Consider the following 14,834-nt stretch of genomic DNA (forward strand, 5'->3'; position numbering starts at 1 on the left):
AAAAAAAGTCCTCCAAGGTCGAGAATGGAGAGTGTTGACATGTCATGGGGTTGTTAACCAATGTCATAAAACGATATGTGTACTGACTGTTTAATGAGAAACTATTTGTTCTGTAAACCTTCATCTAAAGTACAATTAAAAAAAAGTTTTTTTAAAAGGGTCATTATCAAGGTCACTGCCATGAGCAAAGGGCCCTCAATTCTCCCAAGCCTTCTGAAAAGTATGAAAATGCCTTTTAGAATTATCCCTCTGAATGATGGGAAGTGTAGGCAAGTATCTATAATGTCCCATCCCCAGTGATGGAGAGTTGCCCCAGAGTTGATAACTCACCTCAGTATCTGTGCTTTACTCGTACCTGTTGGGCTCCCATGGCTTTGGAGAATACATTACAGCATATAGAGTCAAGGAGCATGGTACATCTAAAGTAGGATATTGCCAGCATGAGTTTGAGGTCACCCATAACTTCACAGCACTGTAGTGCAGCTGTAACCAGAGGTGGACTGAGGAGACAGGGTACACGGCACCAAAGCAGTCTGTTGCATAAATTATTATCCTTACTTTTCTCTCAAAAATCAAAGACCTTAGAATTTTTTCAGTCCAGTCATTCCCATCCTGATGTATATATAATTATTCAGAATTTTGGTTCTACACTGATTTTTTATTTAACTCCACAAATTACACATGATTAATATTGTTTTGTACAGTCGATGTTGATTTATATTTACCCATTTATTTATCATTTTCTCTGTTCACCAATCCTTCTAGGATTTTAGACCCTCCTTTTGAAATCATTTTCCGCCTTCTTATGTTAAGAACCTTCAGAAGTTCCTTAAGAGAAGTCTGTTGACAATAAATGCTTTCAATTTTTGGTCATCTGAAAATTCATCTTTGCTGTCCTCATTCTTGAAAGAAGTTTCATTTAGTATAGAATCCTATGTTGACAATCATGTCCTCTCAAAAATTTGAAGATCTCAGTGCCCTAGTTTCTAGCTTTGATTGTTGGTGTTGAGCTGTTATCTGTCAGTCTAAATTTTATTTCTTTGGGTAATTTGTTCTTTGTTTCTGGTTGATTTTAAGATCTCTTTGTCTTTGATATCCTATAGTTTCAGTATGGTGTACCTGGGTATGGATTTTATGAACTTAAGCTTTGGTGTCGTTTATCAACTTTGGTGATTTCTGAGTCATTGTATATTCCAGCATGGCTTGTCCCCTCTTCTCTCTTTTGTCTCTTTTTAAAATTCAAATAATAGAGATGCTGGACTTTCTCACTATACCTTCCATAACTCTCAAACTCTCACTTTTTTAATCTCGATATTACTCTGTGTTCACTGCTATGTAATTTCTTTGGACTCAGAAGAGTAAATACTTTTCAGTTCATTCCCTCTCTTCAACTGACCTCTAAGTTTTAACCTAAAATATAAAGATTTTTCATTTCTAGAAGTTGTATTTGGATCCTTTTCAAATCTGCCTAATCAAATTTTATGTCTCGTCTTTTTTTAAAACATACTTTTAATTCCCTCTTTTACTTCTTCAAATGTGTTAAACATCCAAAACCAAATCAAACCCACTGCTGTTGAGTTGATTCCAACTCATAGCGACCCTATAGGACAGAATTGTTCCATAGGGTTTCCAAGGCTGTAATCTTTATGGAAGCAGACTGCCACGTCTTTCACCCACAGAGCAGCTAGTAGGTTGGAAACGCTGACATTTCAGTTAGCAGACAAATGCTTTAACCTGCACCACCAGGGCTCCTGTATTAAACATACCTGCTTGAATTCTCTGTCTACCAGTTCCAATATCTGCAGCCTTTGTGGTTCTGATTGTATAGTTGGTTGTTTCTGCTGACTCTCGCTAAGTGATGGTTTGTGTTTATTGATTTCTCATTATGAGCTCATGTTTCTAGGATTTTTATCGGAAGGAATTGTTAAGGCCTGTGTTTAAAGAATTATTCTCCAGAGATTGCTTATGTCTGTTTGTTTCAAATGCTTATGGGCACTACTAACCTGAGACTATGTAAAACTAAATTTTCAACATATAGTTTTTTCAGGTCACACACATAATATAAATTCAGACACCAAACATGCATGAGGAAGGGCTTGTTGATAAGAACTTTCAGGGGATAATATGTTATTTTATTCTCTTCTACCCAGATTCAAGGAACATGTTTTTTCATCTTCTCCCTTTGTGGAGTGAGTGATTTTTTTTAGTTCACTCACTGATGTTTTTGTTGGTATTCCCACTTTATTTAAACCTCTGCCCTTTTCTCTGATTTTCTGTAAGTCTAACCTATAAAGACAAATGTCAGCTCTAGAGCTCACTAATTCAGATTAATTCAGACTTTCTTATGCCTGGCCTTTGAGGAATTCCCTTACTTTTGCACCAGCTGAGCCGTGCACTTGAAAGACTTATTTTTTTAATCCACCATATTAGGTGAGCTGTACTGAGGGGAGTTTTTCTGAACATCTTTTCTGCATTCTTGCCCTCCATAGACTTCACGTGCCAGGTTTCTTAACGTACCAACAATGCTACACACATAACAAAGGAGGTAATATCCTTTCTAGTGTGCTATGGGGGATTACAGGACCCACCTGTGCAAAAAAATTGCTCCACAATCTTCAAATTCTGATCATTAAAGACACCTATCTTTGGATCCAGGTACTAACCTCAGAGGAGCTGAATAAATTTGGGTTTCCTGGAAGGAGCAATATCTGAGCCTTTGATACCTGCTCACCTAGGAGACATAAGATAGCTCTCACCTAGCCAAAGCCAAAGCCTAGGGAAACCCTCATGGAATATTTAGTTTAGGGGAGGCAAGGAGAAGGCAGGAGAGCTCTGGAGCCTAATGTATTGCCTAAGAGGGAAAGTTGCGGGTAGACATTAAAGGGAGAGACCCATATCAGTATTGGGGGTGGGGAGCTAGACTGCTAAGGAATAACATGAGTTTTCCTAGGGAAACTGGGAGGGGATGGGGTAAGCAGTAAGAAAAGATAAATTGGATACTACATGTAAACCACAGTGTCTTTTCTGGCACTGTGTCCCAGTCCTGCCACAGGGAGAACCATAAGTGAAAAGAATGAGTAAAATGTGTATGTTGCACATTCCAAAACAAAACAAAAAACCCAAATCTGTTGCTTTCAAGTTGATTCCAACTCATTGCACATTAGAACCATGGAAATCACTCTTCTGATTCCCTCGGATGAGTAAACAGAACAAGATAGATAACGATAGTTGTCCGAGATCACAACGTGGGAGCTAGAACCTAGGTCTTCCAATTCCTAATCCCAGCATTATTTTCATCCCAACATTTCCCACAGTGTGTTTGGTATCACACTAGTTCCAGAGGGTGTTACAAGTGCTATATGAAGAAAGACTTCTGTAGCCAGATATGATTGGGAAACATCGAGGGGGACAGTGTTAGATACAGTTTAGAGGATTTCTTATCACTTTTAATATCCAAATGTGCTTTGTGATGCTCCAAAAGAGGGGTGTAGAATACCGGGATTCCCAAATTTATTTGACTATAGAGTCTGTTTTTCAATTGAATGTCTCAAGGGATCGGTGCTCAGCAGAAAACAATTTGGAAGATGCCAAGCTATGTCATACTGCTCTTCTAATTCTCTAACTCTTCCAAAATGTTTGCTGAATTCAAGACAACAAGCGTTTATGAAGCACACACCATCTGCCCAGCAATGAAATCTAAAAGTAGTAGAGGATACCAACAGGAAGACAGTCCATAATCCTACAGTGTTTATATCCTCCTAATAATATTCAGACACATGCATAAATAGTTGTAATCCCACACAGTATATGATTAAGTACCTTTTGAAAGTGATGACAGTGTTTTGGGGGTTGAAAGTTTGGAAACATCACAACTGGACAGACTCTTCATATCACATCACCTCTTGGATATCTAACAGACACCTAAAGTTACTGTTTCCAAACTCGAGCTTCTAATATTCCTCGAAAATCTGTTTCTTCTGCAATCTCCCCCCATCTCTGTCAACGACATCTTTCTGTTTGCTCAGGCTAAAAACCGTAATCATCCTAGACTATTGTTTTACTCACTCATACCTCACAAATAATCCTTCAGCAATTTTTTTAGGCTTTACCTTCAAATTACACGTAAAATGCAAATCCTCCTTTCAGCCTGCAATGCCACACAGCTCTAAATCATCATCATCTCTCACCTAGATACTGTTATATTGTCTAACTAGTCTGCCTATTTCCTCCCTCACACTCCTGTATCTTTCCTTAACACTGTAGTAGGTATAATCCTTTGAAAACCCAAGTCAGATCATGTGATTCCTTGGCTCAAAACCATGCAGTAGCTCCCCCATTCACCCAGGTACAAGCGCAAGTCCTTACAATGATCTAAATGATTTGGTCCCATATTGTTGTTGTTGTTGTTGTTAGGTTGTCTTCAAGTCGATTCCCACTTATAGTGACCCCATATGACAGAGTAGAGCTTCCCCATAGTGTTTCCTAGGCTGTAATCTTTATGGGAGCAGATCTCTAGGTCTTTTCTCCCACAGAGCTACAGATGGGTTCTATCCTCCAACCTTCAAGTTAGCAGCCAAGGGCTTAACCATTGTGCCATCAGGGCTCCTTCCTATGTTACTACTCTCCCCTTAATCTTTTGTTCTAGGTGCACTGGACTCTTTAGTCTTCCTTAAACTCCTAGGCACATTCCTACCTCTGGATCTTTGCATTTGCTGTTCCCTCTGCCTGGACCATTCTTCAGCCAGATACTTATATGGTCTCTTCTTGAGCCTCCTTCAAGTCGGTGCTTAAATGTCATCTTTTCAGTAAGAGAGCACCTAATTTCAAATTGTAACCCTTCCCTGGCATTTCTTTCCCCCCATTATTTCTCTCCAAGCATTTATCTAATACACTAAAGAATCTATTTATTTGTTTATTGCCTCCCCCTGCCACTAGAATATAAGCTCCATAAGATTAAAGATTTTCATCTATTTTGTTTCCAGCACATAAAACAGTGCTCAGCACATAGTCAAACCAGTTGCCATCGAGTCTATTCTGATTCACGGCGACCCTATGTATTTTAGAGTAGAACTGTGCTCCACAGGGTTTTCAATGGCTGTGATCTTTCAGAAGTAGACCACCAGGTCCTTCTTTTCAAGGCATCTCTGGGTGGATGCAAACCTCCAATCTTTCCATTAGTAGTAGAGCACTTAGCCGTTTGTGCCACCAAGTAGGCGCTAAATAAATGTGTTGAATGCAAAATGAATGAAACAAGTTGTAAGTATTGAGACAGTTTTAACTTAGAAGGTGGCATCTGGGAAGAGCCTGGAAAGAAAAGACTAAGTGAATAGGATATTTAACAGAGCCTTCAGAGCAGCCTGCACTCTGCGCCAGCAATACCAGCCACTGAAATCTGCCCTTGGTCAAGTCACAGCCTCTCTCAGGCTTTGATTCATCATGGTTTTCAGGCAGTGACTTGCAGAGTCCTGGCATTCTGAGAGGGGCTTCAGGGTCTGGGGGGAGGAAGAAGTCCGTGGCACCACCCCTGTTTCCACCAAAGTTGCTTTGCTCTTCTCTTTGACATCTGGCACTCTGCACAAGATTTTATTTGGACAGTGTTACACTGAGAAAAAACACTTGAAAAGCATTGCCCTTGGTGGTCTCAGGGTCCCTGGGTGGTGCAAACGGTGTACACTTGGCTACTAACTGAAAAGTTGGCAATTCAAATCCACCCAGAGGCAGCTTGGAAGAAAGCTCTGGTGATCTACTTCTGAAAAATCATCCACTAAGAACCCTGTGGAGCACAGTTCTACTCTGACACACTTGGGGTCTCCATGAGTAGAAACTGATCCGACATCAATGGCTTTGGTTTTGGCTTGTGTCTCGAAGCACCTGCCCCTCCTTAGACAACTTGAGATCACGTGGATTCCCCAGGCAGTGAGGATGAGAGTGAATAGCCTTCCAGGTGGCAGCAAGCCACCCTGCCTGAAGAAGGTCCCTTTAGATCAGACTGATCTGAAGTGGAAGGGGTGAGACCCACATCCTACAGCAATAAGCCTTTGTTCTGAATCCTAAATGCTGGCTCTGTCAAGCTGGTCTCCCCAAAGGCCAGGGTGTGGAAGATCTGTGAAGAGCCCACAATCCACCACATAGCCTACTAGATGAAAAGAAAAATGGAACAGACAGGCCAGCTTGGGGGATTCAGCAGGTGTCAAACTTCAGTTTGTTCAACTTCCTGGATAAATGAAAGCCTAGGATTCCAGCCTCACACTAATTAAATCATAAGAGAAAATGATAGAGTGAAGAAAGAAGATGCTGGAGTAGTTGAAAGCTGCTGAAAGTCTGTGCTAATGATAGCTGATTCTACAGTAACATGAACGCCTTTGGTTAACAGGAGAAATGTGCTGAAGCAAAGGCTTTTGTCAGGCCAAACACATCTGTGAATAATTGAACAATATTCATGTCGAAGGAGTCAGCAATTTGTCACTGGTTTGGCCTCTACTTTTAGAAGGAGTGAATAACTTTTTGAGTGAGAAGATTAGAAACAAGTACACACAAACACACACACACATTACTGCCACATCCAGATCCAACAACTCTTGTATGTGACCACTTGAAATAATTTGAATTTCATCCATGCAGCATTCAGAATCAGATTCAACTAACTCAAAGTCCCACCCCAAACACACATACCTTCTTGCCACCCCCCTGAGGGAGTCACTTGTGCTGAGTCCACCTCAGTGTCACCAGGCAGCCACTTGGCTCAGTGCTGCCAGCTCCACTCGGCTCTGCTCTGCTCACCCCAGGGGCCACAGGCTGCACAGGTCACTGCTCAGGCCTGAAAGGGCTCTGCCTAGTAGTGGAGTGTTCTGTTGGGTATGCCCTGAGCAGCTGTCAGCTCTCAGCCACCAGCCCCTGTGCACCTCAGACCCCAGACTGGGAATGCTCTCTCACCAGCGCTGTGGCAGGCCGGGAGAGCTGTGAGGAGCCAGGCTCTGACAGAACCCAGTAATGAGAGAAGAGACCAGAGAGTCAAAGCACGGACCCTTAAAGACAGAGTGAGCACAAAGATGAGGCAGTCCTCGTCGGTAAGAGATCTAGCGTGGGTCAGTGACTTGCCCAAGGTAGCACAGAACACAAGTGACAGAGCCACACCTTGCTCCTCAGCTTGGTCAGACCTTTCAGACAAACAGACTCACATGCCCCCTACTACAAGCCAGAAGGGTGGCCTGCAAAGCAGAGGGTGCTTTGCCAAACACCCAAACAGGTACGGTTTGGAAGTATCTGGAGGAATGGAATCGCTGACCGTTTGAATATATTGCTGCACCCTGGCCAGGAGGGCCCTCAGGTCTTCCATCCACTTCTTTCTGTGAAAAGACTCAGGTCTTGAGTTTGGCTGCAGAAGAGACAGTGAGAGAGAAAAGGCAACCCTTGAGTCAAATTCTCCCATCTTCATTTATCTAATCTATCTATCTAATCTATCATCTATATCTATTTATCTATCCATCTAATATATCGTCTATATCTATCTGTCAATGCATCTATTTATATCTGTGGTCATTTCTTTCAGAAAGTCCGAGAAATTAACTTAGACCTTGTGTTGTTGTTAGGTGTCACTGAGTTGATTTCAACTCATAGCGACCCCATGTGACAGAGTAGAATTGTCCCACGGAGTTTTTAAGGCTGTAATCTTTATGAGAGCTGATTGCCAGGTCTTCCTCCCACAGAGCATCTGAGTGGGTTCGAATGGCCAACCTTTCGGTTAGCAGCCAAGCACTTAACAATTGCACCACCAGGGCTCCTTAGAAAATTGCCTTCCCCAGGAGGGCGGCTCAGAGAGAATGACAATGGTATTGATTGAAGTTAGGGCCTGGTGTTGTCATTCAGAAGCTTGGAAGCTGCTCTGAGCAGAGCCCTCTTCGATGACCCTCTCAGAGCCAGGCCCCGCCCTCCTTGGCGACCAGCCTACAACCAATTCCCTCCCAGATCGCAAGTCCTCACACCCAACCACTAATGAAGCGCCACTCTACCCCCAGCTCGGTTGGGAAGGTTGAGAGGCCAGGAGGAGAGGACGAGCTCCAGATGGAGCCAGGCAATAATGTGATGGGATAAAAATAGAGCCGGCAGTGGCTTTCTTTAAAAGTGAATCCCAGCAGGCACACAGTTTTGATTGAAGAGGACCCTGGAAGACCCTGAATCCATCCCCACTCCCAGTCTGGTCTCCATGAAGCCTGCCCCATTCTATAAAAATGGCCACAGGCACCACCCTCACTAATGGGTTTCCCAGCCGAGGGTCACCTTCAGGGGTGTGAACCCAGACACATAACTGTTCAGTCTCCTACTCCCTCTCAACATCTCAATACCTCTCAACCCTGGTACAATCAGGTTAAAATAAAGCATATGTCACTAACACACTATCTGGCCTTGGATAAGTCTTTATCTTTTCTTACGCCTCTAGTTTCACATCAATAAAATAAGGAGTTGGAGTAAACAGTCTCCAAGGCTGCTGTCAGCTTTTTTACTCTGTGTTCATCAAAATCATAAATAGCATTTTGAGGGAGCTGTGTGGAAGGTTCCAAGCTCCCAGCTTCTCCCCCTCGGCCCTCACCTCCCTACCTTAGCAGATGGGCGATTTTCTGAAAAATTACCAAAGCGCAGACTCAGGTCAGCAGGATTGAACCTGTCCTCCAGGCCTCCTTTTATGCCACTTTATTCCTCCCTGCTCAGCTATTCAACTCACCAAACTGTGGTCAGCACTGTATTATTTAGGACTCTTTCACAGATGCAAGTGATATAAACTGTGATAGAAAGGAGAGAAATAGAATTTATTACCTTACCCAACTGGAAAGTCTGAAGACTGACTAGCTTCATGTGTAGATTTATCCAGGGGTACAACTGATGCCACTGGAACCCTGGTCTTCATCTGTCAATCTTCTCTTGTCTGGGTGTCGTTCTCAGACAGGGTCTTCCTTTGTGGTGGCTACAAGTTTACTGAAGCCCCTCCATCCTTACAGAATCAATCTCAGGAGGAAAGAAGAGGCTTCTCCTACAGTTGTTGTTGTGTGCTCTCAAGTTAATTTCAACTCATAGTGACCCCATGTGACAGAGTAGAACTCCCCCCATAGAGTTTTCTAGACTATAATCTTTATTGAAGCAGATTGCCAAGTCTTTCTCCCACAGTACGACTGGGTTCGAACCATCAACCTTTCAGTTAGCAGTTGAGCATTTAACTCTTAAACCACCAGGGCTCCTTCAGCAGCTCCCACAAAATCCTAAGATTTGCTGTGATTAGATCAGCCAAGGCCAGGAGCCCACCTTATGTGGTGGGGAGCTGGGGGGTGGAGCATAGTTAGGATATAGGCAGTTGTCATGATTCATGGTACCCAAGGAGAGCTTGGAACTCAAGATAAAAAAGCAAGCGCCAAAGGGGAAGATGGCGCGATTACTCTGGGTTTTGAGTAATATAATTTTATATTGACAAAGTGTAAAGTGCCCTGTCTTCACTTCTCTCTGCCCTGCCTTCCACTCTGCTCTTCACATTCTCCATCACAGAAAGGTGTCATAGCTATCAATGAGGCACAGGAAACAAGAGCTTTACTTGATCTGCGCTGAAGAAGGTAGGTCAGAATTCCTCAGGAAGAAAGGTGGGAGAAGGGAACACGTAGCATCACCAAAGAACGTGCACACACACACATGCACACACTCTCTCTCTCTCTCTCACACACACGCACACACATGCGCATGCTGTGGAGTGGATGGTGCATTCTGGGTCCACCAGCGGGAGCATCACCGCTGCTCATCACCATTCATTAACTGTGACCAAATGATGTGCTACTGATCTGGGTGGCTGGATCCTGGGAATACTGCAGCAAACACTTCCCTGCCCATCCTCTGCCATCTGGGTTCCCCATCCTGTGCCCCCCGTCCCTCACAGCCTTCTCCCCTGATACCAGGCAGGGCTGCGCTGGTCTCATGGAGAGGCATCTGCTGCTGCAGACTGAGTGAATCAGAACAACAAGAAATCTCACTCCGACATCAGACACCGCCTCTTTGCCCAGAAATCTCAACTTGTTTTCCCACTGAACATTATAGTTTGTAAGCAACATAAAATAAATATATGTTGTTTTTTTTTTTACACTTAATACCGTGACAGCTGAAGAAAGCTGGAATGGCACTCTCCACCAGGCAGGCAGCTTACATTTAGAAAAGCGGAAAACAAAACAGAAAAGACACACAGCAGATCTGTGGTGGGGTTAGAGAGACAGGTCACAGCCACCCAGCTTGTCTGCCCCTGCCTTCCCAGGGTCCCCCTGCCCACTTCAGCTTTGATTCCCAAAATAAGAGCCTACACATGAGGGTCTGCACATCCCAGACCTCCTCCCAACAAAATACTAGAGAGCAAAGTGGATGGATTCCACCCTGGTTCCTTCCTCATACTTCCTGCCCCCCAAACACACACACATGCATACATACATGCACATTCTCTTTCTCTCTCTCCAGGAAGCATTTTCTCTGAAGCTATGTCTTTAATATTTTAATTCTTCCCCACTATATCTAAAATGCCCCCTCCCTTTTCCCTCTTTGAATGCTGTCCCTTCGTGGAGGCCCGGCCCAGCACCTCCTTCCCAGGAAGCCTCTCCTGCCTTCTCCAAGCCTCTTCCTTGGCACTTCTGCTGTACTTGTGTGCAAACCGCTCCTACAATGCCCTATGATGTTGGTGGACCTCCCAGCATCATGTCGTAGCACGTGAAGAGGCAGGATGGGTGAGACAGGCAGAGTGGAATGGTTAAAAGCTAAGCCCTTAGCTTCAGGCTAGCTAGGTTTGGGCCCTGGCTCAGCCATTTCATAGGTTTGCAGACTTGGGCAAGTTACTTAGACTCACCATGCCTCAGTTTCCTCATCTGTAAAATGATGAGGATGATACTCTCATTACCCACCTGCTCAGCTTATTATGAGGATTAAATGAATTACTGTTTGTAAAGGACTCAGAGCAGCACCTGGCACATAAGAACTGTAATCCTGTGTCCTGCTCTCCAAGCCAGAGCTTAAGCTCCCTCAGGGCTAAGGCTGTCTTCTGCTGTTGGCCCCAGAGAACCTTATGCACAACACATGCCCAATGCATGTTTGTAGAATGAGCATCTGCCGTATACCAGGGAAGACACCTTTAGGAGGGCTTGGGTGTGGGGGTTGCTATGGTAGGGGGCCTTCTAGATCCAGCTCCAGGTGAACCTGTCTGTTTCAATAAGGCCTGGCTCCCTGTCCCCTAGAGCAAGTGGTGCACCTTCACTTCTGCCTGATATCCCCACCGCCTTTGGTAAGAACAATGTTCTTTATGATGTTTATTTTATAAGCTGTTTTCTGTCTGTGCACCTGAGCCATGCCATCCCAAGCCCACAGAATAGCAAATATGTTTTTAAAAATGAGCAGGCTATCAACGGAAACAATATTCATGACATTCAATCAAGAAGGCAGGAGGTAAATGATGAAATTAAAGATATTCATGGCAGGAGCAAAAGAGCGGAGAAAGCCGTTGAGCAGTGTGATGGGGCGGGAGGGGGCTCAGGCTGGAGGTCCTGAGCAGGTATATGCCGTCAGGGGATCAGGAGCTGGGGTAAAACAGGGCAGGCATGCTGACGTGCCAGAGACAAGACGGGAGGTGTTTTCGACCCTCCCACCCTGGAAGAGGGAAAGGAAGAGAAGTAGAAAATAGCAAGGCAGAAGAGAACTAAAACTATGGAGAAATAAGCACTAATTTTAGGGCAGAGATTTTTGTTTCAGATTAAGGGTCAAAAGGGGAGAAACTTCTCCCTCCCTCAGGTTCCCTACAATTAGGACAAATTATAGAGATTTGGATATAGAGAAATTTGCACAAAATATAGAGACCACCTGATTGTGGGAAGGGGATGTGGAAAGACGGACAATCTGGGGAGAAATAAACCTGGTTCCTGAGATTGGTTATGAAGATTACATTAGTTGCTATATTTAAAACACCCAGAATAATGCCGGGCACATAGTAAGTATTATTTACAAATTCTGATCATCATGATTGTGGTATAAATGGTTAACACGCTTGGCTGCTAAATGAAAGTTTGGTATTTGAGTCCACTCAGAGGTGTCTTAGAAGAAAGGCCTGGTGATCTCCTTACCAAAAACATAGCCATTGAAAACCCTGCAGAGCACAGTTCTGCTCTGACACATGCAGGGTCCCAGGGAGCGAGAGTAGACTTGACAGCAACTGGTAACTGGTAAGATCTTATATTATTATTGAACTTACAACACTTACATTCATTCAGCAAATGTGTGTCAAATGGCTATGTTGTGCCTTTGGGTTCCATCAAGTTGGTTCCAATTCATAGTGATCCTATGTACAACAGAATGAAATACTGCCCAGTCCTCCACCATCCTCACAATCATTGCTATGTTTGAGCCTATTGTTGCAGTCATTGTGTCAATCCATCTCATTGAGGGTCTTCCTCTTTTTCACTGACCCTCTCTTTCTCCAGAGACTGGTACTTCCTGATAACATGTCCAAAGTACATGAGAGGAAGTCTTGCCATCCTCACCTCCAAGGAGCATTCCAGCTATACTTCTTCTTTCATATGCATATGAGGCAATTGAAAATATCATGGTTTGGGTCAGCTGCACCTTTGTACTCTAAGTGACATCTTTGTGTTTTAACTCTTTAAAGAGACCATTTTGATTTGCCCAATGCAATATGTCGTTTGATTTCTTGACTACAGCTTCCGTGGGATTGATTGTGGTTCCAAGTAAAATGAAATCCTTGACAACTTCAATCTTTTCTCTGATTATCATCATGTTGCTTATTTGTCCAGTTGTGAGGATTTTTGTTTTCTTTATGTTGAGATGTAATCCATACTGAAGGCTGTAATCTTTGATCTTCATCAGTAAGTGCTTCAAGTCCTCTTCACTTGCAGCAAGCAAGGCTGTGTTATCTGCATAATGCAGGTTGTTAATGAGTCTTCCACCAATGCTTATGCCGAGTTCTTCTTCACATAGTCCAGCTTCTCGGATTATTTGCTCAGCATACAGATTGAATAAGTATGGTGAAAGAATACAACCCTGACACATACTTTTCTTGATTTTAAACCATGCAGTATTCCGTTGTTCTATTAAAATGACTGCCTCATGGTCTATGTACAGGTTCCTCACGAGCACAATTAAGTGTTTTGGAACTCCCATTCATCACAATGTTATCCATAATTTGTTATGATCCACACAGTCGAATGCCTTTGCATAGTCAATAAAACACAGATAAACATCTTTCTGATATTCTCTGCTTTCATCCAAGACACATCTGACATTAGCAATGATATCCTTCATTCCACGTCCTCTTCTGAATTTGGCTTTAATTTCCGGCAGTTCCCTGTCAATGTACTGCTGCAATCATTTTTGTATTATCTTCAGTAGAATTTTACTTGCATGTGATACTAATGATATTGTTTGATAATTTCCACATTCTGTTAGATCACCTTTCTTTGGAATGAGCACAAATATGGATCTCTTCCAGTCAGTTGGCCAGGTAGCTGTCATCCAAATTTCTTGGCATAGACAAGTGAATACTTCCAGCACTGCATCGTTTGTTGAAATATCCCAGCTGGTATTCTGTCAATTCCTGGAGCCTTGTTTTTCACCAATGCCTTCAGTGCAGTTTGGACTTCTTCCTTCAATACCTTCAGTTCTTGATCATATGCTACCTCCTGAAATGCTTGAAAGTTAACCAGTTCTTTTTGGTACAGTGACTCTATGTATTCTGTACATCTTCTTTTGATGTCCTGCTTCATTCAATATTTTGCCCATAAAATTCTTCAGTATTGTAATTCAAGGCTTGAATATTTTCTTCAAAAAATTCCAAAAATGCTGAGAATGACGAAATGAAGAGGAATGATGTCACATTCATCATCAAAAAGAACATTTAAAGATCTATCCTGAAGTACAACACTGTCAGTGATAGGGTAATATCCATACACCTACAAGGAAGATCAGTTAATACCACTACTATTCAAATTTGCACACCAACCACTAATGCCAAAGATGAAGTAACTGAAGATTTTTACCAACTTCTTCAGTCTGAAATTGATCAAATAAGCAATTAAGATGCAGTGATACTTACCGGTAACTGGAATGTGAAAGTTGGAAACAAAGAAGAAGGATCCAACCCAAACCAAACGCACTGCCCTCGAGTTGATTCTGACTCATAGCAACCCTATAGGACAGAATAGAACTGCCCCATATGGTTTCCAAGGCTGTAAATCTTTACAGAAGCAAACTGCCACATCTTTCTGTCACGGAGTGGCTGATGGGTTCAAACTGCTGACCTTTGGGTTAGCAGATGAGTGCTTTTACCACTGTGCAACCAGGGCTCCTTGAAAGATCAGTAGTTGGAAAATATGGCCTTGGTGATTTTCTTAGTTATCGAGTGCTGCTATAACAGAAATACCACAAGTGGATGGCTTTAACAAACAGAAATTTATTCTCTCACAGTTTAGGAGGCTAGAAATCAGAATTCAGGGCACTGGCTCTACAGGAAGGCTTTCTCTCTGTCGGCTTTGGGGGAACTTCCTTGTCTCAATATTCTCCCAGCTCTAGTAGGTTCTCAGTGCAGGGACCACACGTCCAAAGGACACACTCCACTACAGGCTTTTCTTTCTTGGTGGTAATGAGCTCCCTCTCTCTACTTCTCTCTCCTTTTATCTCTTGTATGATAAAAGGTGGCACAGGTCATACCCAGGGAAACTCACCTTACATGGCATCAGGGCTGTAATCTGAGTAAGGGTGTTGCGTCCCACCCTAATTCTGCCTCATTAACATAACAAATATAACCTAATCCTCTTTAA

This window comes from Trichechus manatus, unplaced genomic scaffold (assembly GCF_000243295.1).
Source record: "Trichechus manatus latirostris isolate Lorelei unplaced genomic scaffold, TriManLat1.0 scaffold00090, whole genome shotgun sequence".
In the NCBI taxonomy this organism is placed as follows: Eukaryota; Metazoa; Chordata; class Mammalia; order Sirenia; family Trichechidae; genus Trichechus; species Trichechus manatus.